The sequence below is a fragment of the Notamacropus eugenii genome, chromosome 4 (assembly GCF_028372415.1).
Source record: "Notamacropus eugenii isolate mMacEug1 chromosome 4, mMacEug1.pri_v2, whole genome shotgun sequence".
Taxonomy (NCBI): Eukaryota; Metazoa; Chordata; class Mammalia; order Diprotodontia; family Macropodidae; genus Notamacropus; species Notamacropus eugenii.
Window position 1 is genome coordinate 61798989 of NC_092875.1, and position 23059 is coordinate 61822047.

The 23059-nt window shown below is 44.5% G+C and overlaps 1 protein-coding gene across 2 annotated transcripts in view; it reads right to left on the bottom strand.

Annotated features, from left to right (window-relative positions):
- Nucleotides 1–18717, bottom strand: part of SBNO2 (strawberry notch homolog 2) — a 226517-nt gene extending 207800 nt beyond the window's left edge. For both annotated transcript variants that reach the window (XM_072601358.1, XM_072601357.1), the window contains exon 1: nt 18567–18717. The gene's annotated coding sequence lies outside the window, so the exon portion shown is untranslated. The remainder of the gene's footprint in view (nt 1–18566) is intronic.
- Nucleotides 18718–23059: the final 4342 nt, after the last annotated feature.

Consider the following 23059-nt stretch of genomic DNA (forward strand, 5'->3'; position numbering starts at 1 on the left):
CAGCTGTGAAAGAGCCTCCATATCATTTCATTGGAAGATTGGTTACAGGAACTAGGAATGGTTAAGCCTGGGGAAGAGCAACCAAGGTAGGGTGTTCAAATAGTTCAGTGGCTGACACATGCTAATGGTCTAGACTCCTTCTGCTCCAATCACAGGGCCAGAATTAGCTTAGTTGGAATAGGTGGAAGCTCCAAATAGGCTGACTGAGGCAGATCTGGGCTTATTCTAGAGCTCTCCAAAGGTAGAATGGGCCACCTTGGAAGGCACCCATCCAGAGGCTGGGTGACTGGTCTGTAAACTTACGGAGGGAACTTATCCAGGTGCAGGCTGGACAAGAGAGCTCCTGCGGTCTCTTCAAACTCAGGGATTCTAGGGGTTTGAACCTGTTCTATGGGAGCCTGGTCCGTGAAGCTCCTTCGACTTCAATCAGTGCCCCCCTATCTCCTCTTCACTCCATTTTCCTCCCCATCTACTCACTCCCTCATTGGCATGTTGGTCAGACTCTCCAACTTGCCTCTAACTTGGCTGGTTGCACTTCCTGTCACACAAGGCAGTGAGAAAAGAGGGGGAAAAAAGCACACAAAGGTCAATGGGATGGAGCAGCTTTTTAAAAACTTCATTGAACAAAGCAGTCATTTTGTTTTTAAATATAGTTCCTAAACCACCAAAGAGTACTCACTTCAAAAATAGAAAGTGGTCAGTTCATGAGAATGGTAAGCAACTTACAAACATCCCTTTAAATGGATCACACAAGTGGTATTTTAGAAAGATTAATCACAGAATATCAGAAAGGAAATGCCCTTAGAACATAGTATACTAAATATTAAAGGATCCTTAGAACAAAGGGTACAAATGTGAAAGCTAAGAGGAATCTTAAAACACAGAATACGTAATACAGGAAAACAAAAGGGCCTTTAAGTCACCTGATCTAGCTCCTATTAAAGAGAACAGCATCAGACATTTATATAAGATATTTCCATCTCCCACCTCACACCTGGAATGCTTTCCCTCACCTGCCTTCTGGATTCCTAGATTCATCCTAGGTGAGCTCAGTTCAAGACCACCTTGATATGAGGCCCTTCCAGATTACCCCCAGTTGATACTGCTTTCCCCAGCTCAGTGTCTTCAAATTATTTGGGGGCAAGGGGCAAGAGCCCAGAATTGTGACTTTGCCATTCTAAAGAAATTCCCTCTGCCACAGAAGCTCAACAACTGTCCAGCAGCTCAGGGTCTTGGAGCTAGAAGTGGCTTGGGCATTAAATGTTTGGAAGAGTTGCTCCAGGGTCAGGAGGCAGGCTAGAAATCTGGATCATCCTGACTGAGGCCAGCTCCCTATCCTCTAGGATAGGCTACCTCTCATGTCCTATTTACTTTGTATACATTCTATATTTCATAATAAGTGAGCATGTTGTTTCCCCTACACTTAAAATAAGCTCCTTGATTCCAAGTCTAACATCATGCTGCCTTTCTAAGACCAGGCTAACTGGCTACCAAATGGCTACCAACTCCTCAAAAAGACTCACTGTAAAATCTAACCTGCCCCACAGGGTAAGATAAGGAAAAGCTATTTAGACTCTGATCAGGCAGCACAACAGAGTTTTGAATTTAAAGAAAACACTTGACCTGAAAAGGCTCATGGAGTCCTGGAATTTCTGGCTTGGGAGGCCATCTGGCCCAACTTGCCACCTCATGAAAGAATCATCTGATCCACTGAAGGCTATCTGATACTTAAATGGGGAAAAGTGCTCTGCTCTGTGGTGGTGAAAGATAAAAGACACTGGACTAGGAGCCGGGGGGCCCCTACTGGAGTTTCTGCCAATGTCCACAGTGTCATCTTTCAGCAAATCGAATGTCCTAACTTGTTGTAAAGTTCAGCTCAGACGCCTCCCTTTTCCTTGGGAAATTTTCCTGGATTAGCTCAGTGGTTAGTGCTCTCTATCAGCATAACTCTTTTAAAACATTGTCTAACCTTTCCTTTCCAACCCCTCCATCCTCAAAATCCAGTCATCTCAGCTCCAAAATCTCTCTCCTACACCTCTCCTCTCCTTTTCTCCACTCATCCGGTGTCAGACCTTCACCCATCACCTGGCTCACTGTAAGAGCCTCCTGACTGGTCTGCCATATCACATCATTCACCACTCCAACCCATCCTTCATTCTACCACCAAAGTGATTTCCCTGAAGTACAGGACTCCCCTATGTGATAAATTCCCATGGATCCTCTAGGATGAAACAGAATATCCTGTTCAGTATTTCAAGTCCTTCCCCACCCAGCCCCAGCCTACCTTTCTAGCCTGATTCCCCCTCCTTCTGGCCATTGTGCCACCAAACTGGCCTCTGATGGTTCCTCAGGCACAACACTTCCTCTTGCAACTCCAGGCACTGCCCATTCACCTAGGGGCTCTTAGACTCCCTTCTTTCTCCTAAGACTCTAGTCCAAGGCCACTTTTTTTCCCCAAAGCCTTTCCAGATTCCCCCAAAGCTAATGCCTCTCCACCCCCACCCTTATGCCAGGCTATTCTGCATACTCCTCTTTGTACACAAAGTTTCCTCCCCCTTCACTTAGAGGGTTCCTCTAGAGCAGGGAGAGTTTCTCTTGTTTTTCTAGCTAGAGTACCAAGCACCAAGCTGGCACTTAATAAACATTTACAGATCGGTCGAGAGACCCTATTTTGGACTTGTGGGTTCTAAAAGAGAAAAGATTTTGGAACTAGGACTTTAGAAACCATGTGGTCTAAACTTTTCATTTCACAAACAGCAAAATAGGGCTTAGAAAGGGTCAGTGAGCTAGGTCTATATCCCAACGGCATCCAAAAAGGGGGGAAAGGACCTATTTGTACAAACATATAGCACCTCTTTTTGTGGTGGCTAAGAATTGGAAATCAAAGGAATGTCCATCAGTTGGGGAATGGCTGAACAAGCTGTGGTACATGAATGTAATGGAATACTATTGCGCTATAAGAAATGACAAGCAAGATGATTTCGGAAAAGACTTACATGAAAGACTTACATGAACTGATGTATAGTGAAGCGAACAGAACCAGGAGAACATTGTACACAGTCACAGCAATACTGTTCAATGAAGACCTGTAAATGACTTAGCTATCCTGAGCAATTCAATGATCCAAGACAATCCCAAAGAACTAATGATGACGCATGCTATACACCTCCAGAGATAGAACTGATATTGATTGAATAGAGACTGAAGCATGGTTTTTTTTAACTTTCATTTTTTCTTTTATTTGAGTTTTCTTATACAAAATGACTAATATGGGAATGTTTTACATAATTACACATGGATAACCTATATCTAATTGCTTACCATCTCAAGGAAGGGAGAGAAGAGGGAGGGACAGAATTTGGAATTCAAATAAAATAAATTTTAAAATGTTTTTAAAAACAAAATAAATATAAATAAATATAACAATATATAAATAATAATGGATATATAAATATAATATATAATATGAATATAAATAAATTAAATTAATAAATGTAAATTAAATTAAATAAAAAATCCTAGCACTCAAAGAAGGAAAGAAAGAAGTAGTGATTTGCCTAAGGTCATACTATAAGGAGCAAAGTCAGAACGAGGAACCAGGTCCTCTGGCTCTAAATCCTATGCGCTTGCCATTGTATCACCTTGCCTTTTCCTATTACACTGAAATTTTCTCTTCAGCTTCACTAGAATACAAGCTCACTAAGGGCAGACTTTGCTTTATCTTCTTTACTTCTCCAGTGCCTACAATAATCAGTCAACAAGCCTTTTTTAAGTGCCAGGTACCATGCTAAACTACGGGGATACAGGGAAGGCAAAAGATAGTCCCTGCCCTCAAAGAGCTCACAGTCTAAAGTGGGAGACAAACACATAGGCCACTATGTACCAACAAGATATAAGCAGGAGAAACTGGAGCTAATCTCAGAGTGAAGATGCTAAAATGAAGAACTGGGAAAGGCAGTCTGCAGAAAGCAGGACTTTAGATGAGACTTGAAGTAAGCCAAATAAACCAGGAGAAGCAAGAGAGCTAGGCACAGAAGAATACCCAAGGTGCAGAAATGGAGCATCCTTTTGGGAGAAGAGCAAGGAGCCCAGTGTCACTGATCAAGGAGGACGTGGCATCCCAGGTTCTGCTTGCAGTGTCCCATGTAGTATCCCAGGCTCTGCTTGAACACCCACAGTCCACAGGAAGCTCCCTCCATGCCCAGGCAACCACAGCTCGACACTTCTGCCCATGACAAAGCCCTGCCTTCTATTAATCAGATGTCTCCTTTGAAACTTCTGCCACCCATTAGAACAAAAGGTTCTGCTCCCTATTCTCCAAGACAGTCCTTCAAATACGTGGGAGTGGGGGGGGGGGGGGGGGGGAGAAAGGAGAAGGCTATTATTTTCCCTAGTCTTCAACTTTTTCCAGAATTAATATCCTCAGTTCCTTCAACTGATCCTGCTATAAGGTTCCACTGCCATAAGAGTGACTCTCCCTTGGAAACAGTCCCATTTTCCACGTACTCCTAACATGTGGTGGCAAGGACTGAGTGGCCACAATGCTGCAGTTGTGGCACTTAACAAACTCATGTTAAACTGAATGGAATGAGAGGCTCAGCTAAACCTACCGTCCATGTCTCCTGTTCAGTGTTCTACTTTCTAGGGGTCCTCTAAGGCAGTGGCACCAAACTCAGAGACTGATCCCTGCCTGATGCATACAGACTCAGAAAACTACAAGTTAGCATTATCTGTGTCTTATTGTATTTTCATTTATTTTGTTAAAACGTTTCCCAATTACATTTTCATCTCGTTATTCCTCAATCATTTTGCCAATCTGACACCTCTGTAGTAAGGTCCCCCCCAGCTCCAACATCCCATATCCAGCCTATGGTCCCTCCTGGCTCCAACATTCTATGCTCTATGCTTCTAGCTTTAATAGTCTATGATTTCCCAGACACCAGTAGAAAGAACTCAAATCTATAGAAAGGTACAGTATTTTCCCTGAAATGTAAGATCCCAGTTTAGCACACCCAAACCCTGGGCTGAGCACTGAGACGGGACTAGGTAAAAGATTTCTTTTATTTATCTTGGCTTCAAAAATGATCACTGCAGAATTTCACAACAAGGCTGGAGCAGATATGAATATATTTAAGAAACCAAATCAAGGGCAGGGGACTCTAGCACTAAGTAATACCCTAAATGAATAGTTAAGATGCTGGGGGGGGGCTGGACTTTTTTTAGATCTGGTACAGCACCATAAACTCGGAAAGTACTGAGGGGAAAGCTTACTGATGAAAACTTGCAGGCAGTCCTTCCCTATGGGCAGACAGACTCTCGGGTGCTGTAGGAGGAGCCCAAAGCCTCCCACCATTTGCCCACCTCACCTAGGCAGCCCTGATTGCTGTCATTCTCCCACAAAAGCCCTCCACTGCTAGAGGGGTCTGTCCCCTTAACAGCCTCTCCTGTGGCTCAGGCTGTTAACCTCACCCAAGCCTAATGCCACCCTCACCTCTCTCTACCAATTTAGCTCCCACAAATCCTTCAGGGTTCAACTATAGTCCTGCTTCCTGTAACTCATGATGCATAAACCACACATTCTGACATTGATTCTATGAAGTCCTTGTACTGCTCTCTGGCTTCTTCCTGTATTTAAGTCATGGTCCAATTAGTCTACTACCAACTAGCTCTGTGACCATAGGCATGTCCCATAACATACTTGGGCAGCAATTTCTACATCTGTAAAGTGACAGAGTTAGATAAAAAGATCACTAACATCCCCTCCAGTTCTAACATTCTACATTCTACATCATTCCCAGTTGCAACATTCTTTAAGATCTCCCCCAGTTCTGAGATGACTTGTTCTAAGGGCCTTCTCAATGCTAACATTTTCCAAGTTCTGTTCCAGTTCTGATACTCTATATTCTCAAGTCCCTCCCAGCTCTGACATTCTATAATTTTATAGATTGCAAACTATCTTTAGGCTGCCTTTTAATACCTTTATATCCTCCCTAGGGCACTTCGCACACAGTGACGTGAATGTGTAAGAAAGAAAACATGAAATACCCACTCAGGCAAACTCCTGTGAGAAAGGACAGGGGGGATTCTCCTACAGTACCAAAGATGGTTGCAGGGCTCAGAAGGGACAACAGTGTGTGTGTCTGAACTTGTGGAATTCTGCCTTGCAAAATCTCCAATCCTGCCAGAACAGTCATTAAGACGTCCTCGATTCTACAGGCAGATAGTCATCAGGGTGGAAACAGCCTATGTCTCAGATTCTCCACATCCCTGGGGAACCAAATTGCTCTTGCTTTTACCAACTTGGAAAATTAAGAAGAGCGTAACAGAGAAGGTCTGCTTTTCCATGGCCTTTTTTTTTTTTTGGTCAGACTCACCCTCGATCCTATCTCTTTAGCATGCATGGACCTCTTCCAGTGAAGAAAAAGTTCATATGAAACAGCAGGCTTGATTTTGGGAAATCAAGGCCCAAAGGCTAGAATCTCACAGCTAAAAGGGACCTTAACATATCATTCAATTAGAGAATCTTAGAGCTAGAGAACCCTTGGAACACAACATGTTAGAGCTGAAAGGAACCCTGGAGATCATTTTGCCAAAGCCCTTGATTTTACAGATTAGGAAACTGAGGAAGGGACATGGTTGGCCTAAGACCATCTAGCAACTGGTGGCAAAGCTAACAGTAGCACTCAAAACTTTACTGAACTGGAGTCAAGTGAACTCTCTATTACAGCATCCTGCCTGAGTCCCACTGAAACCTGCAGCAGCAGGATGCCCTCCCTAACATCCCTGAAAAAATCCTCACACCCAGTGAGAGAACCAATTACCTTCCAAGCCACCTCATTCCATTTTTTAATAACTCTGATGGTTAGGAAATTCTTCCTTATGCTAAGCCAAAAATATGTTCGACATACACTTTACCCCATGGGTGCTAGTTCTGCCTCCTGGCACCAGGCAAAATAAGTCCCTGTCACGCTGCTCATAATTGTCCTTAATGTCAAGGCCTCTGCCCCACTTCTCTCTTCCAAGCCCAGTTACTATAAGCTGTTATTCATAGACTTAGATCTGGAAGGAACTTCAGAGATGGTCTACACCAACTCCTTCCCACTCCCGTTTTACAAAAGAGAAAAGTAAAGTCCAAAGAAGCCAGATGATTTTCCCAAAGTCACTCAGGTAATAAATAGCAGAGGCAGGTTTTCAACATGGGTCCTCTGACTGTAAATCCATCAGTCTTTCTGCCCCACCAGAGGGTCTAGATTGCTTTGCATTTATTTACAAGACACATTCTAGCCACTGCTTCCTTGGATGAATTTTGTGACAGGTAAGGAGAGTAATTTTGCAGCTGAGGAAACGAAGGTCAACAAACTTTAAATCATTTCCCCAAGGCCACCAGGCTAGTAAATGCCAGAACTAGACTTTCACCCTGGGCCTCTTGGCTTAGAAGGGCCAAGTGTTCACACCACTAAGCCACAGCTGCCTCGGGCTTTGGGCTCATCCTCAGATAAAACAATCTTAAGTCACATCCATAAATCAGAGGCTAGAAGGCATCCCTTTTCCCTAATAAATGGCCCCACAGTCCAACCATCTGAATCCCAAAGTGGCAGCCACACTGAAAAGGCAGGCAGCTGGTGGAGAAGGAAATGTACTTTCAGGTGACAAGTTCTGCTTACCAGCATTTTAGGCAAACCAAGGGATCTGTTCAAAGTGGATTTAAGTGAATTGTGTGACATCTGAGTAAGGTTGGACACTTCATTACCATGGCCAAAAGAGTACCAAAGATGTAAACCCATACAGCTGAGACAACTGTCTTGGAGCAGTTGACAAATGTCACTCTGGAGATGTCCCTTCCCTCAAGTTCCAAAGCAGATCAACAGAAACAGACAAAAATACAGTGTGCGTGTGTGTATGCGTGCACGCACCTACACACACACACACACACACACACACACACACACGACAGGCTCCCACCCACCCTCCTACAGTGCAGGCACAGCTCCTCAGTGAGACGCCCCAAGTTTCTGCCTGGGATAGTCAGCTCTTTGTTGGGCAATGCTGGGCAGGCTACTCAGTCCTGCCCCATACTGTAACTCAGTGGAGCAATAGGCAATGTCTTTGTAAGACAAGGAAAATAAAACTCTCCAAGCAAGGCAACTGGAGAAGGACAGTGTAGTGTAGGCTGTTGCCAAATTCCAGCAGGGGTAATTAGCTGGGGCCTCAGCACTCCTCATTTCCTGTGCTACCCAAGAGTGACATGGTGGGTGTCCTTCAGCTACTCCAGAGCTGTCCTTTCAGGACAGGACACATAAGCTGCTCTTCAGATAGTGCTGATGACCCCCATTTCTCTTCTGGGAGGTCACTTGAAGCCAGGAATGACTCGCTTTGGTATGAAAGGGAGCTGGGGCACACAGTATGCTGAGGTCATTAATATTCCATCACACGGCCAGTGCCTTAAGTGCTAACTCTGAAGAAGCTACTGAATCCTGCTAATGAGGACATTTCACTAAGTGAAGTAAAAGACCATCCCAGGTAAATGTAAAAGAAAAAAAAATTTTAAACACCATGAAGTTCAACAAAATTGTAGTTTTAAAGGTTATGAGAATAAAAGGAGGAACCTCAAAGTTTGGGTTTCTTCCTTATTTTCTAGATAATCAATGACTATCATTTTGATGATGCTTCATGGCATCTGGAGCACAGGGCCTTGAGTCCTAAGAGACTTAGGTGGTCACCTTATGTCCATCCTGGGATCCCTTACAGCAATGGTGTCCCTCCAATTAAAATGAGAGGTCAATAATCTATACATAAGGGTCCCTACAAACTTCAGATTAGTTTAGTTTTAAAACGTAATGCTAGTTATGTTTTTTTTTAATCCATTAAATATTTCCATTTCCATTTTAGTCACCTACAAGTGAGTATAGCTGGCCAAGTGGCTGACACCTCTCCCTTCCACCAGAGATCCATCTCTTTATGAAGCACTTTTATCAATTCATTCTCTCCTGGGGTCCCTCTAAGGCTAAGCAATGCATAGATTATTATCCCTCTTTGAGAGCTTTAGAAACTGAGGCCCAGATCCTAAATGCAGAGCCCCAACAAGTGGCAAAGTTGTTGGGTCCTCCATTCCAAACACGGTACCTCCCAGTGTGTCATGCCTAGTGTCTCTTCTTGGTCCAGAAAGTTGAGTTTCATTCTGTGGGTCTAGCTTTTCAAAGACCCAATAGGAAGGAGCCAGCCCCTCCAAAACAAGAGATGTTCAAGCAACATCCTTCAGCCAACGTCAAGAGTTCCTGTCAGATGCTGGAGAGGATGTGGTAGAGTTGGAACACTAATTCATTGTTGGTGGAGCTGTGAGCGCATCCAACCATTCTGGAGAGCAATTTGGAACTATGCCCAAAGGGCTACAAAAATGTGCATACCCTTTGACCCAGCAATATCGCTACTAGGACTATATCCCCAAGAGATCATAAAAATGGGAAAGGGTCCCACATGTACAAAAATATTTATAGCAGCACTCTATGTAGTTGCCAAAAACTGGAAGTCAAGGGGATGTCCATCAATTGGGGAATGGCTGAATAAATTATGGTATATGAATGGAATGGAGTACTATTGTGCCATAAGAAATGATGAACAAGAAGACTTCAGAGAGGCCTGGAAGGACTTATATGACCTGATGCTGAGTGAAAGGAGCAGAACCAGGAGAACTTTGTGCACAGCAACGACCACAGTGTGTGAGAGTTTTTTCTGGTAGACTTGGAATTTTGTAATAATGCAAAAACTTCTTATAAAAAAAAAAAAATCCCAAAGGTGGTTCTCAAGGCAAAATGCCTTCCACACTCAGAGAAAGAAATATGGAAATCATTCACAAAATGTAGCAGATCATGTTTGTGTATGTGTATGTGTTTGTGTATCATGTTTTGATTTGTTATATGATTTCTTTCATTTATTTTAGTCTGACTACATAGCATGACTATAGTGAAAATATACTCAATAGGAAAGTATATGTAGAACCTATACAGAATTGTATGCAGTCGTGGGGAGGGAGGGGGGTAGTGGGGGGTAGGTGTGGGGGGGATAAAATCTCAATTGTATGGCAGTGATTGTTAAACATTAAAAAATAAAAAAATAAAAAAGAGTTCCTGTCAGAGCAACAGTGAATCATCAACACATTTTTTCGCCCATAAATTTGGGGTGGGGAGGCACTAATCAATTCAGAATTTGTGATTCCCCTGTAGGCCAACAAAATTCAGTTGCTATACAACACACAATGTGGCTAAGTCAGAGTTGCGAGAGTCTCCAGAACATTCTTAAATTCCCCATCATATCACCAAGTGGTTGTTGTTTGTTGTTATTAGTCACTGTCAAGCCATGTCCAACTCCTCATGACCCCATTTGGGATTGTCTTGGCAAAGACACTAAAGTGGTTTGCCATTTCCTTCTATAGCTCATTTTACAGATGAGGAAACTGAGGGAAACAGGGATAGGTGACTTTACCAGGGATACATAGATAATAAGTGTCTGAGGCTGTGTTTGAACTTGGATCTTCCTGACTCCAAGCCAGGTGTTCTATTCACTGTGCCACCTAGCTGCCCATCATCAAGTTACATTCCATTTATGGAATGCCCCAGCCTCAGAGGTGAAAGAGGCCCAGGTTCAGCGAGCCCAACTTCCCATGGAGGAATTCCCTGGTGTGTTATCTGAGGCTCTTTTTGAATATCTTTAGTTATAGAGAGCTCTGTACCTCTTGCAGCCCACCCCCTCTTGCTAGGTATTTCTACCCATTAATAGGCTCTTCCTCATATTAACTATATTAGCCTCCCTGAAATTTCCACTGCTTATGCCTGCTCCTTCCCTCTGGCACAAAGTAGGATAATTGCTCCCTCTTATCCAAGGACCTGGAGACAGGGATCATGTCCCCCATTAACTCTCCTCACCCTAACAATCATTCTCCTCCAGAAACATTCATTCCCCTTGTCTGTGTCTACCCAGAACAGGGTGCACATCTCCCCAGCTGGACTCTGGAAAGGCTCATGGAACCCATCCCAGGCCTTGATGTGGATGCCATATTTCTGCTAATGATACCCACGATGACCCCAGTTCTTGTGGTATTTCTTCATTGTTGTCACCCTGTTCTGCACACCCTGCACATAAGACACATGTATAAATGTTTACAGACAGTCAAGCATTTATAGTGTTTGAAGGCTCACATTTGGCAAAACCTCCAGATCAGGCAGGACAGGGTTCAGGGCAGCCCTAACTGCCCCATTTCTCATCTTGAGCTCCTTCCACCACAGGGTTCTGGGAACCCACAGACACAACACACTCAAGTCACTTCTCAACTTCAAAGTCTTAAAAAGAAACCAATCACTGACCCATTGAGTCTTTCATATAACCCTGACCAAGGCGTGATCTGCCTCAAAAACACAAAGAAGTTAAGGAAAGCTGAACAAAAGGCACTTGGAAGAGACTTGGGTTCTGATTACTGCTTTAACGGATTCCATCTCTGCGGTGCTGGGCAATCACTGCAACTCTGAGCTTTACTTTCTTCATCTACAAGATGGAGACAGTTCTATTTGCTCTCCAGACCTCACAGGATCATGAGGAATCTCCCAGTGCTATAGAAATGTGCTTTGATCATTCCTACCTGAATACCCCAAGGGTTCTTTATTCAAATTGCCAGCCGCCTGCAAAATCCAAACTCCCCACTCAGTCAGACAGACAGGAGATGCCTCAATCACCGGGCACATCCTTTCCATTGAAGGAAAAGACACTGCCTCCATGAACTTTGGAACTATCTTGAGGTCTGGCCATTTTACAGCTAGCTAGCAGAGAGGGCAGTGAATTTTTTTCATTAACCCTATATAATCTGTTACCCAGTGGGTCTTACAGTATAACCCCTTCAAGGCAATTCAATTAAATTTTATTGCTGCCATTATCTATGCTGTGATCTATATTACTCAGCACATTCACAAAGCATTAGGTCTTCAGATAGTAGACATACTTCCTTGGATTCTATTTCAGAAAAATCCCACGACTGTGGGTTGAAAGGGACCTTAGGGATCATCTAGTCCAACCCTGGCATTTTACAGAGGAGTAAACTAGGAGGCAAAGAAGTAAAATGACTTGCCCAGGGTCACTCAGAGAGTAAACAAGAGATAGATTTGAACCCAGGTTTTCTGCCACTAAATCCAGTACTTTTTTATTACAAACACGTTTGCAGGCTTGCGATTAGTCAGGGCTTACATGAATCACAGAATATAAGAAAAGCAGGAAAGAATCTTGGAAGTCATGTCATCTCACCCCCTCATTTTCCTGATGAAGCAGCTAAGCCTGAGAAGTTCAGGGCTTTGCAAAAGGCACATAGAAGCTTAATGAGAGAGCTAGGATTAATCATTAGGTGAGCCTGGAAGTGGTATGAGAATTCTTGTTATTTTTAAGATAAGGAAACTGAGGCTCAAAGAAGTTGATGTGATATCCTCATAGCCGAGTATCAGAATGGAGATTTGAACAAGGTTTTCTAACTCTGGGTTCAAGGCTATCCAACATGAATTTGTTATTATCATAAAAATGCTAAGAGCTGGAAGGCTCTTCAAACACAAATGGTAGAGCATTTTCTCAACAGTGAAACGGAGCCTAAGTCAACCCTTTTTCTACGTCACTTACAGACTCATTCATTCGTTCCACAAACACTTAACCAGTGCCTAGGTAATGACATACTGGGGAATGCTTCTGGAAATCTAAAAAAGATCTGCACAGGCTGGAATGACAGGTAGAAATGAGAAGATGAAATTTATTAAAAATAAGGGCAGAGTCTTGGGTTCAAAAAGAAATCAATTGCACCAGTACATGGGGGGGGGGGGGGGGGGAGCCTTAGCCAGAGAGCATTCTTGTGAAAAAGACCTGGGGATTTTCATGGCTGTAAGCTCAATATTAGTCAAGAGTAGACCTGGCAGCTAACGGAGCTGAAGCAGCCACATCTGGAATGAATAGAAATCCTGTGTCCCAAAGGAGGTAGGCACTAGTCACACCATCCATGGCCAGACTACATCTGGGGTACTGGGGTACTGAGTTCAATTCTGGGCACATTTTAGGAGGGACACCAACAACCCAAAGAAGGTCCAAAAAATGTAACTGGAAGGAACCACAGAAAACTAGCCTTGGAGAAGTAAAGACTTAGGGTGGGCATTCCTGGATCCTTCAGCTCTCTAGGAGACTGTCAGGGGAATATGCAGATTTTTCCATGTATTCCCTAAAGGCAAAAGTAGGAAGAAGGAGCAGAAGTTCCAGGAAAGTAGATTTCTGCTCTCAGGAGAAACTGCACAACACTGAGAGCTCCCCCACTATGGAAGATTCTCCAGAAGTCAGTGGTGAGCATCCAGCCCATCCTTAGGGATAGTTAAGCAGGGGGTAAATGACTTCTTGAGGATGCTGTCTTAGGTATCTTCTGACATTCCTTCCAATGCAGAGATTCTCTGATTCTGCCTTAATAATAAAGATTAAGAGGGATAAGAGAAAGGAGGGGTGTGAGAGAAGGGCGGAAAGGGGTAGGAGGAAAGAAGTGGGGAAAGGGGTAATCGGAATGCAAGATGTCTTGGGGTGCAGAGGGCAGAGATGGGGAGAAAATTTTGAACTCAAAATCTTGTGGAAATGAATGTTGAAAACTAAAAATTAATTTATAAAAAAGAAAAAAGAAGAAAAAATAAAGATTAAAGTGAATATCTTGTTTTTCTAAAAACAACTAACTAGAACCAAACCAAAGCATAAAAAATGTTCTTCCAATCAACCCTTCATTCTGTTTTTTTTAACTCAGTGTATTCCAGTGACTTTAGTCTACCGAGGAAATTCAGCCTTTACACACCGAGGAAATTCAAATATAACACCAAAGGCTTCACGGCAATCCTGAGAAACAAGTCAGTGCTGCCCTTAAATTATATAAAAAAGGCAGAAGAAGAGGGTAGTGAAAAGATACCTGGGTTTGAAGTCAGAAAACCTGAGTTCAAATCCTTACTGCCACTTACTATTTGGGCCTTGTTTTCCTCTGCTGTAAATTGAAGGGGCTGGAATGGATGCTCTCTGAGGTCCTGTGCAGCTGTCATTTCAAAGCTGCTTTTTCAGTCAAAGCACAGTTATGGCACTTAACACACTGTCCGAGTGTTTTCTATCAGGAGAGCAACATTTACATGAGGGAGGAAAAAAAGTAACAGCATCTAATCTCCAGTGGGGAAAAAAGGGACAAGAAGGGACAAGGTGGGGGGAGGAGGGGAGGCTTGTCCTACCCTCACTATCTCATTCCAGGCCTCAAGTTTCTAGTTTCCCCACTCCAGCCCTAGCAGAAAAGTCCTGAATGTGCTGTCTAATCACACAACACTCACTATGGAAAAAGTTATTCAATGTACATCAAAGCTCACCCCTATTAGCAATCACACACATAAATGTGCTACTTTAAAGGCACCCAATTGGGAAGGGGTCATACATTACTCTACAATGTCAGCCTTTTCTCATTTCACTTCAATTTTTTTAGATTAGGCTGTACCTCCCCCCTAAAAAAAACTGGGCAGACAAGCTAATTCCTGTTCCTCCTCCCCAAAGGAGAGCATAAAAGCCTTCTTAATTAGGTCTAAGAAGGCCTTCCGGAGAGATTCCGTCTCTGGTGATTACAATCCCAGCTCCGTATTCAATGACTGCACAGTAGCTCTTTATGAGCACATCTCAGTTCATAAAGACAGAGTTAAAAGTCATGTCAGCACTTCCATTACAGACCCCTTGTCTTCTGAGGGAAGGGCTCAAATTCTCAGAGAAAGAGACAGTACATGCTTGGTTTAAAAAAAAAATAGTAACATGGGAATGAGGCAATATGGAGAAGTGGAAACCTTTCAAAAATGAATTGTTGTGTGTGACCTGAGACAACTCAGAATCTCAGAACGTCAGAGAAGACAATATATCAGCTCTGAACAGTACTCAGGGGCATCCAGTTCAATGCTTTACAGAAAACAGGTTCATTGTTACAAGGGAAGCAACCAAGTCAAGTCCCCTTTCTTCAGGTTTCCAAATGGAGGTGGGGGGGAGCACAGGGCCTGTCACACCCAAAATGCCAAACACAGTAATAAGAACTCAATAAATGTTCCTTAGATTGCACTCATCTCAAACCCCTGGAGCCTCGGTTTCTTCATCTGTAAAATGGACTAGGTCACTTCTAAAGTCTTAATTCCAACATTCTTTTCTTTAAGGTCCCTTCCTAGCTCCAACCTTCTAGGATTCTTTGTCTGAAGAGGTGGGTTTTTTCCTGTTTATCCAGAATAAATCCACACTATGGCTGTTCCTGCTTGTTTAAATAGCAGTAAGTAACTAAGGCCCTGGATTCCCAAGGAGGAATCCGAGGGGACATTGAATAGTCCCTTCCCCTCTCTAGGCTTCAGTATCCTCAAGGGTTGAAAAGGGCAGAACTAGGTCCCAATATTTAGGATTAATGATGTGGAAGCAGAAGTGACCCTGGAGGACATCTAGTTCAAGTCCTGCTTTTCAGAGATGAGGAAACTGAGAAGTGAAATGACTAAGTCAACATGACATTGCTAGTTTGTGAAAGAACCCAGATTTGAACCTAGTCTTAGGAAACCCAACTCAGGGCTATCTCTGCTGTACTACAAAGGCAACAAAAAAAGCAATTTTCAAAGAACACATAACAAAATCTCCATCCATCATCTTGAACCAGAGATCTTCAAGGCACAACAGACCAATCAGGTCTAGAGACTCAAAAGCAAGTGAAGCATGTCCCTTCAGAAGACAGGGGCACAACTGGCCAACTCCCCCCTTAGGAGTTGTTGCTGTTTGGTCACATCCAACTTTTTGTGACCCCATTTGGGGTTTTCTTGGCAAAGATACTAGAGTGGTTTGCCATTTTCTCTCCAGCTCATTTTAGAGATGAAGAAACTGAGGTAGATAGAGTGAAGTGACTTGCCCAGGGTCACAAACCACTAGTGAAGTGTCTGAGGCCAGATCTGAACTCAGGAAGATGAGTCTTCTTGACTCCAAGCCTGGCACTCTAATCCGCTGCCCCTAAGGTATACTCTATCTTCCTCTAAAATCACCAGGGAGTGCGGGAGAACAAAAGGGGATGGCAAACTCAAGGTTCTAACTGAGTCAAGTGAAACAAGTAAACAAACAAACCAAAAAGGCTATACCCTCTGCTAACCAAATCTTCAAAGATATTTTCCCCCTTCCCAAACCTTTAAATCTTCGTGTATCTTTTTCTCAAAGAAAAATGGATGTCAGGACAAAGAGGAACAGAAACCTGGAGGGAAATGGAGGTACTCAAAAGGGTAGAATCAAATATAGGAATTTTTAAAACCACTGTTTAGAAGAAGGGCAAACCCATCCAACAATGAAAGTCAACTTATATTTCCTCTTAATGGCAAGGATATAAGCTAACAGCTCAGCCACTGGGGTCTTCTTGAGACTCGCCTGTTAGCCCCACAAATGTATATGTTAAATTGCTTGAAGTCTATCCTATGCCAAGAAAATCACAGGGTAGGCTTGTTTACATGGACGCGAATTGTGTATTATAAAAATGTTTACACCACAGGGTTACAAGACTTTCAGCAGAGGGGCAGTGGAACACAGTAGGAAGAGTTGGAAAGCCAGAGGCTCCAGTCCAGCAGGATGGAATCAAGACCTGGAGTCCCACCTTTGAATAAGTGCCTTCACCCAAGAGGCTCCATTTCTCTGGAAACCCTATAGGGTGAAGGAAGTAATTCTGACATTAGAAACCTCACAGGGTTTTGGTGAGGAAAGTACTTGGGAAGCGAGGAATGGGAGATTTAGAGCTAGAAAAGATGATGAAACGGAGGTCTGGGGAGGCAAGTGAAGCGCCACACAGTAGGTGGCAAACCTGGAGTCTCAAAGGCTTGTGAGCTGTGCTACCACTGATCTGTCAAGTGGATGGAATGATGTTTGCTCATACTACCCACCTCCCATCTACCTCCCACCCCTGCTGTGAGGTTAATATGAGATAGTGACCCTTTGAAAATGCCCGTTATTACAGAAAGGCTCTGTCTAAACTAGCTTCAAGAGAGTAGCTGCACAAAGCTTAAACCCAGGCTGAGGACTGCCTCCTCCACGAAAGCTCAACCTTAGACAGTCTTGGTATTAAAGAGCTTACTGAGACAGGAAGGGCATATCTGTGGAGCTGATAATAGGCACTCTAAATGCAGGTCTTATTGTTCATTTACAGTAAGAGCCAAAGCAAACAGCACCTTCTGAGTCAACGCAATTATCATCTAGCCTTTTCTCTTCCAAACCACCTAAAAATAATCACAGCCCCGTTCTCCCCGATGAACACCCTAAGTGAAATGCTAAATCCTATACGGATGCTCACCCACTGGGGTTAAACACCTACATTCTCTGCCAAGCGCGGCCACGCAAACTAAGACATACCTGCTGTTTGGGGACTTGGGGAGACCCTCTCTCTTTACCTATCGCTTTCTCCGGGTGGTCTCCTGCTCCGTTTTACATAATTAAAGACAATCTTCCCTTTTCCTGCGCTCCAGCTCCACTAACCCGCCGGAGCTGGCCTCAGACGCTGGCTATGTGACTCTAGGCGGATCACATAATCCGTCTGCCTCGGTTTCCCCAATTGTAAAATGGGGACACTAGCAGCACCTTCAGCACACAGCAGGCACCACATAAATGCTTACTCCCTTCCCCTTCCCCAGCGAAGGTGGAGGAGGAGCAGGACCGGTAGGAGCCAGAAGTCCACCCGTCCTCTCAGAAACAAAACAAAACCCAACTCCAGAACCGGGAGGGAGAAGTGGCCAGGGCGGACGCGGTGGGGCGATCGCGGAACTTGGTGGGCTTGGAAGGTTCTTAAAGGAAACGCCGCCCCCCCCTTGCAGCCCCCACTTTATGGACCTGAGGAGCGGAGGCCCGGGGGCGGGGGGGGGGAGTCCGGAGGGTGCACAAAGCTGGGGGGCAGGGAGGTTCGCAGGGCCCCGGCTTCCCTCCTGAGCCTCAAGGAGGTGCCAAGGGGGGGAAGAGATCGGCCTCCTTGCCCCCCCCAATTTCAACTTCGGGGAGGCGGGCGCCGGTTTACCCGAGAGACCCCACAAAGCCAGGGCAGCCCCTGACCCCTCAGAGGACCCCAACCGCACCCCGATTCAGGGCGACCCAGGTTCGCGCAAGGGACCCCACAATTTCGGGGAGCCCCCACAGCTCTGGAGCAGCCCCGGGTCCCCCCAGGGGACCGCACCTCGGGGTGTTCAGCACCCAACCGCACCCCGATTCGGGGCGACCCCGGTTCTCAAAAGTGACCCCACAACTCCAGGGCGCCCCTGGCTCCCAAAAGTGACCCCAGAGTTCTGGTGCAGCCCCAGGTCCCGAAAAGAACGCCAACCGCACCCCAATTCAGGGTGGCCCTGGGTCCCGAGAGACTCCGCCGCTCCGGAGCAGCCCCCGTTCCCGAAAGCCGCGGGAGTCACGGATGAGGGAACCGGGCGGAAGAGGGGTCGCCCCGGAGGGGAGAGGGAGGGGGAGTCAGGGAGGAAGCAGGGAGGGGACGGGGGGGGGGGAGCGGAGAGAGGACGCCTCACCTCGGGCCCGGGTCTGGAGCCGGCAAGGGCGGGGGCGGGGGCGACGGGAGCCGCGGCGCGCCCTGGGAGCCCGAGCGGCGCCTCCGCTTCGCGGTGCCTCACAGCGGCGGCGGCGGCGGCGGCTCACTTCCGGGTTTCAGGCGCCATCTTGGTGCTGAACACGAACTTCCGGGAGACGTCATTGGAGGGGCGGGGAGAGGGCGGGGAAAGTGAAAACTGGGAGGGAAGAGGGGCGAGAAGGGAGGGGAGGAGAAGGGAGGGGAGGGGAGGGGGGGAGAAGGGAGGGGAGGGGAGGGGAGGGGGGAGAAAGGAGGGGAGGGGAGGGGAGGGAAAAGAGAAGGGAGGGAAGGATAAAAGAGGGGAGGGAGGGAAGGAGAAAGAAAGAGGGATCTTAACCCTTGTATTTTCTTTTATACTGAGAAAGGGTCCATAGGCTTCCCCAGACTAACTGCCGAAGGGGTCCGGAACAAAATAGCTCTTGATCTAGAAAGACAAGAAGAAAGAGGGAGAAAGGAATGAATGGAAAATACGGGCACCTGAGCTAAAATCCCACCTCCCGCTGGCTGCCATTCCCGGTTCTCTCCCTACCTCAGCTCCCCAAACCTACTGTCTCCTAGGACAGTTACTTTGTATCTGCTCTGACTCTATCTTTGTAGACTGACCTGTCATCTCTCCCATTAGAGGGAGTTCCTTGGACTGCTTTGTTTCTGTTTGTTTGTTTTTATCTTTCTTAGGATCACCATCGATTAGCACAGTGCCTGGCACATAACAAGCTTTTAATAAATTCTTGTTGGCTGACTAAGAACTCAGTTTTTCTCCTTGGGGGGCAGGTGACTGGGGCCAATGGTCAAGGTAGGAAGGCATCTGAGCTCCTAGCTTATGAACGGACTGACAGAAATAGAAGAGGTTGCTCTCCCTCTCCCCCATTCCCATTCCCGTTCCCATTCCCCTTCCCTGGGCTTAAGGCTGTAATCTTTCGCTGGACCATATCAGATTAGGATTTTTGCATGCCTTAAGACTGTATTTAAATGTTGCCCCATCTTCCTCACCTCCTTCTCCCCACCCACCCAATTTGTCATCCATACCAACCATATCCAGTTGAGTAGACCTTTGGGGCAAATTTATAGGAAGTCTCTGATAAGGGTCACATAAGATAGGCAGGCCAGAATGTCTGGACAAGTGGATCAGAAAAGCATAGATCTAAGGTTGGGAGAAACATCAGAAGCCGTTTCGACCAACTTCATTGAACAGATAAAGCAGGTGAAATGACACAAGGTTACCTCAGAAATGAAATTTGAGTGCAGGTCCTCAGACTCCAGAGTCAATGAACTTCCCTATGTATGAAAGTATCAACCATGTTCCAAAAACTCTTTCCAAGGTCACCAGCAATCTAATCACCAAATCTGGTGACCTTTTCTCCATTTTTCCTCCTCATTGACCAGAATGCAACATATCCATTCATTCATCCAACAAGCACCCAGTGCATCCTGGGTCATCTCCAGTCATCCTGATGAATATCTGGTCACTCGATTCAGAAGGCTCAGGAGGAGAAGTGAGGCTGGTGACCTGTACAGCCCTCCCTCATTCAAACAAAGTCAAGTGCAAGTCATGTCATCATTTCTGTGATGGCATGGTCTTCTTTGACAAAGAAGGATGAACACAACATGTAATTAAGAAAATTACTTTGGCAGTGGTGTGGAGGATGGATTGGAGTAGGAGAAGACTAGAAGCAGGGGGACCAATTCAGAGGCAATTCCACTAGCCCAGATAAGATGATATAGGATCATAGATCCAGAAGGTGGTCACCTGAACAGGAACAATGGCTAAGCAAGTGGAGAGAACAGAACCAGTGGGAGAGACAGAGAAGAAGTAGAATCTAGAAGACTTAGTCCTTGATTGACTATGAGGAGGGGGGCTGAAAAAGATTTTAAAAAAGGGAGAATGACTAGAAGGATGGTAGTGATCTTGATACAAATGAAAGAGAAGGGGCTGCTATGTGGCCCTGGAGTCAGGATGACCTGAATGCCTCAGACACTTACTAGCTGTGTGACCTTGGTCAAGTCATTTAACCTCAAATACCTTCCAAAAAAAGAAAAGAAATGAAAGGAAGGAGACAGGAAGAGAGACCTCTCCTTAATCTCCTTTGCTGGATCACCATTCGTCTCCTATGCCATAAAAATGGATATCCCTCAAAGTCCTGTCCTGGACCCTCTTCTATTCCTTCTCCATACTCTTCCTCTCACGCACTCTCATGAGTTCAAATATTTTTTCTGTCCCTACACATATACATATATAATATTATTTGTATAGTACTTAAAGATTTACAAATTTTACAAATATCTCATTTATACATGAACACAACCCTGCAAGAAATGTTATTCTCCCCATTATACAGATGAGGAAACTGAGGCAGAAGCCAAGTGACTTACCCAGATTCATAGTTAATAAGTGTCTGAGACCAACTTTGAGCTCAAGTCTTCCAGATTCCAGTCATGGTACTGTGCACCACTGAGCTATATTTATATGAGTTTGTATGTGTATAGATATATATATATGTGTATGTGTGTGTGTGTGTGTGTGTGTGTGTGTGTATACAGACTCCAGTTTCATATTTTCAGTTGCCCCTAGACATCTCCACTCAGGCATGCCAACCATACTCAAGCATCAACATATCCAAAATGGAAGTCCTTCTCATTTCCCAAACCCTCCCTCTCCCCCAGCTCCCTGCCCAGCTGCTCCCCCATTCAGCCTCCTCCTCACTCAGGCTCAAAGTCTTGGAATCATTTGATCTCTTCTCCTCTACCACCATCCCCCCCACCACAAGCAAATAGTTGACAAGAACTTCTGTTTCTACTTCCACAGTGTCTCTAGAATCCATCCTCTTCTTCACTCACACGCTCTATTTCTGGTCCTGACCATCTCTCATCTGTATTGTGAACAAAGGTCTTTCGCCTGTTTTAACATTTTTGTCATGTAATCATGTGTCCAACTCTTCTTGAGCCCATGTGGGATTTTCATGGTGAAGATGTAGAAGTGGTTTGTCATTTCCTTCTCTAATGGATTAAAGTCAAAGATGAAATGACTTGGCCAGGGTCACGTAGCTAGTGAGCATTTGAGTCTGGATTTGAACTCAGGTCTTCCTGACTTGGGGCAACTAGGTAACACAGTACCTGGAATCAGGAAGACCTGAGTTCAAATTTGCTCTTAAACACTTATTAGCTGTATGACCCTGAGCAAGTCACTTCACCCTGTTTGCCTCAGTTTCCTCACTTGTAAAATGAACTGGAAAAGGAAGTGGCCAACCTTTCCAGTATCTCTGCTAAGAAAACCTCAAAGGAAAATCACAGACTTGGAAACAACTGAAAATGACTAAACAAACTTCCTGATTCCAGGTCCAGTGTTCTATCTACTGGGTCACCTAGTCACCTCATTTCCTAACATACCTGCCACAATAATCTTTCTTTTTTCTAATCTCTATTTTATTCACCAACTCCCTGCTGCCTTTAAGATACAATACAAACCAAACCTTGTTTCAAGGCCCTCCAAAATCTAGTTCTAGCTTTCCAAATATATTTTACATTAGTCTATTTTACACATTCTATAATTCTTTTTTTGATTGAATTTTACTTTTTGTTACATTTTAAGTTCCTCCCTCCCCACCCCACACTAGAGAAGGCCACCATTTGAAGTCAATTTATAAATATATGTAAAACCAAATTATGCATAGGTCTGTTTATCAGTTCTTTCTCTGGGGGTAGATAACATCTTCTTTCATGGGTTCTTTATAGTTGATTTGAGTATTTATAAATACTCAAAATAACTTGGTTGTTCATAATTCTCCTTCAAACAATGTTGCTGTTACTGCATACAACATCCTCTTCGTTCTGCTCCCTTCACTTTTCACTAATTCATGCAAGGCTTTCCATGCTTTTCTAAAATCAACCTGCTCATCATTTCTTACAGCGCAGTAGTAGTCCATCCCAATCATCTACCACAACTAGTTCAGCCATTCCCCAAATGATGGTCATCCTGTCAATTTCCAGTTGTCGGCCAACATAAAGAGAGCTACCATAAATATTTCAGAACACATAGCTTCTTCTCGTTTTTCCTTGATCACCTTGGGAAACAGCCCTAATAGTTGTATTGCTGAATCAAAGGGTATACACAGTTTTATAACTCTTTGGATATAACACATTCTGTAATTCAATTAGTCAACAAGCATTTATTAATTGCCTACTGTGTTTGAGACATTGTCTGTGCTGAGCACTGGGGATTCAAAGAAAGGTGAAAGAATTCCTTTTTCTCAAGGATTTCATAATCTAATCCTGGAGAGAACATGCAAACTCCTATATGCAAACAAATTATAAATAGGATAAATTGGAGAAAATCGACAGAGGGAAGATACTAGAATTTGGGGAAATCAGGAGAGGTGAACTAGTGACTGCCATCTCCTAAATCTGTGCATTTTCGTTTTATGCCTGCTTATTGAAATT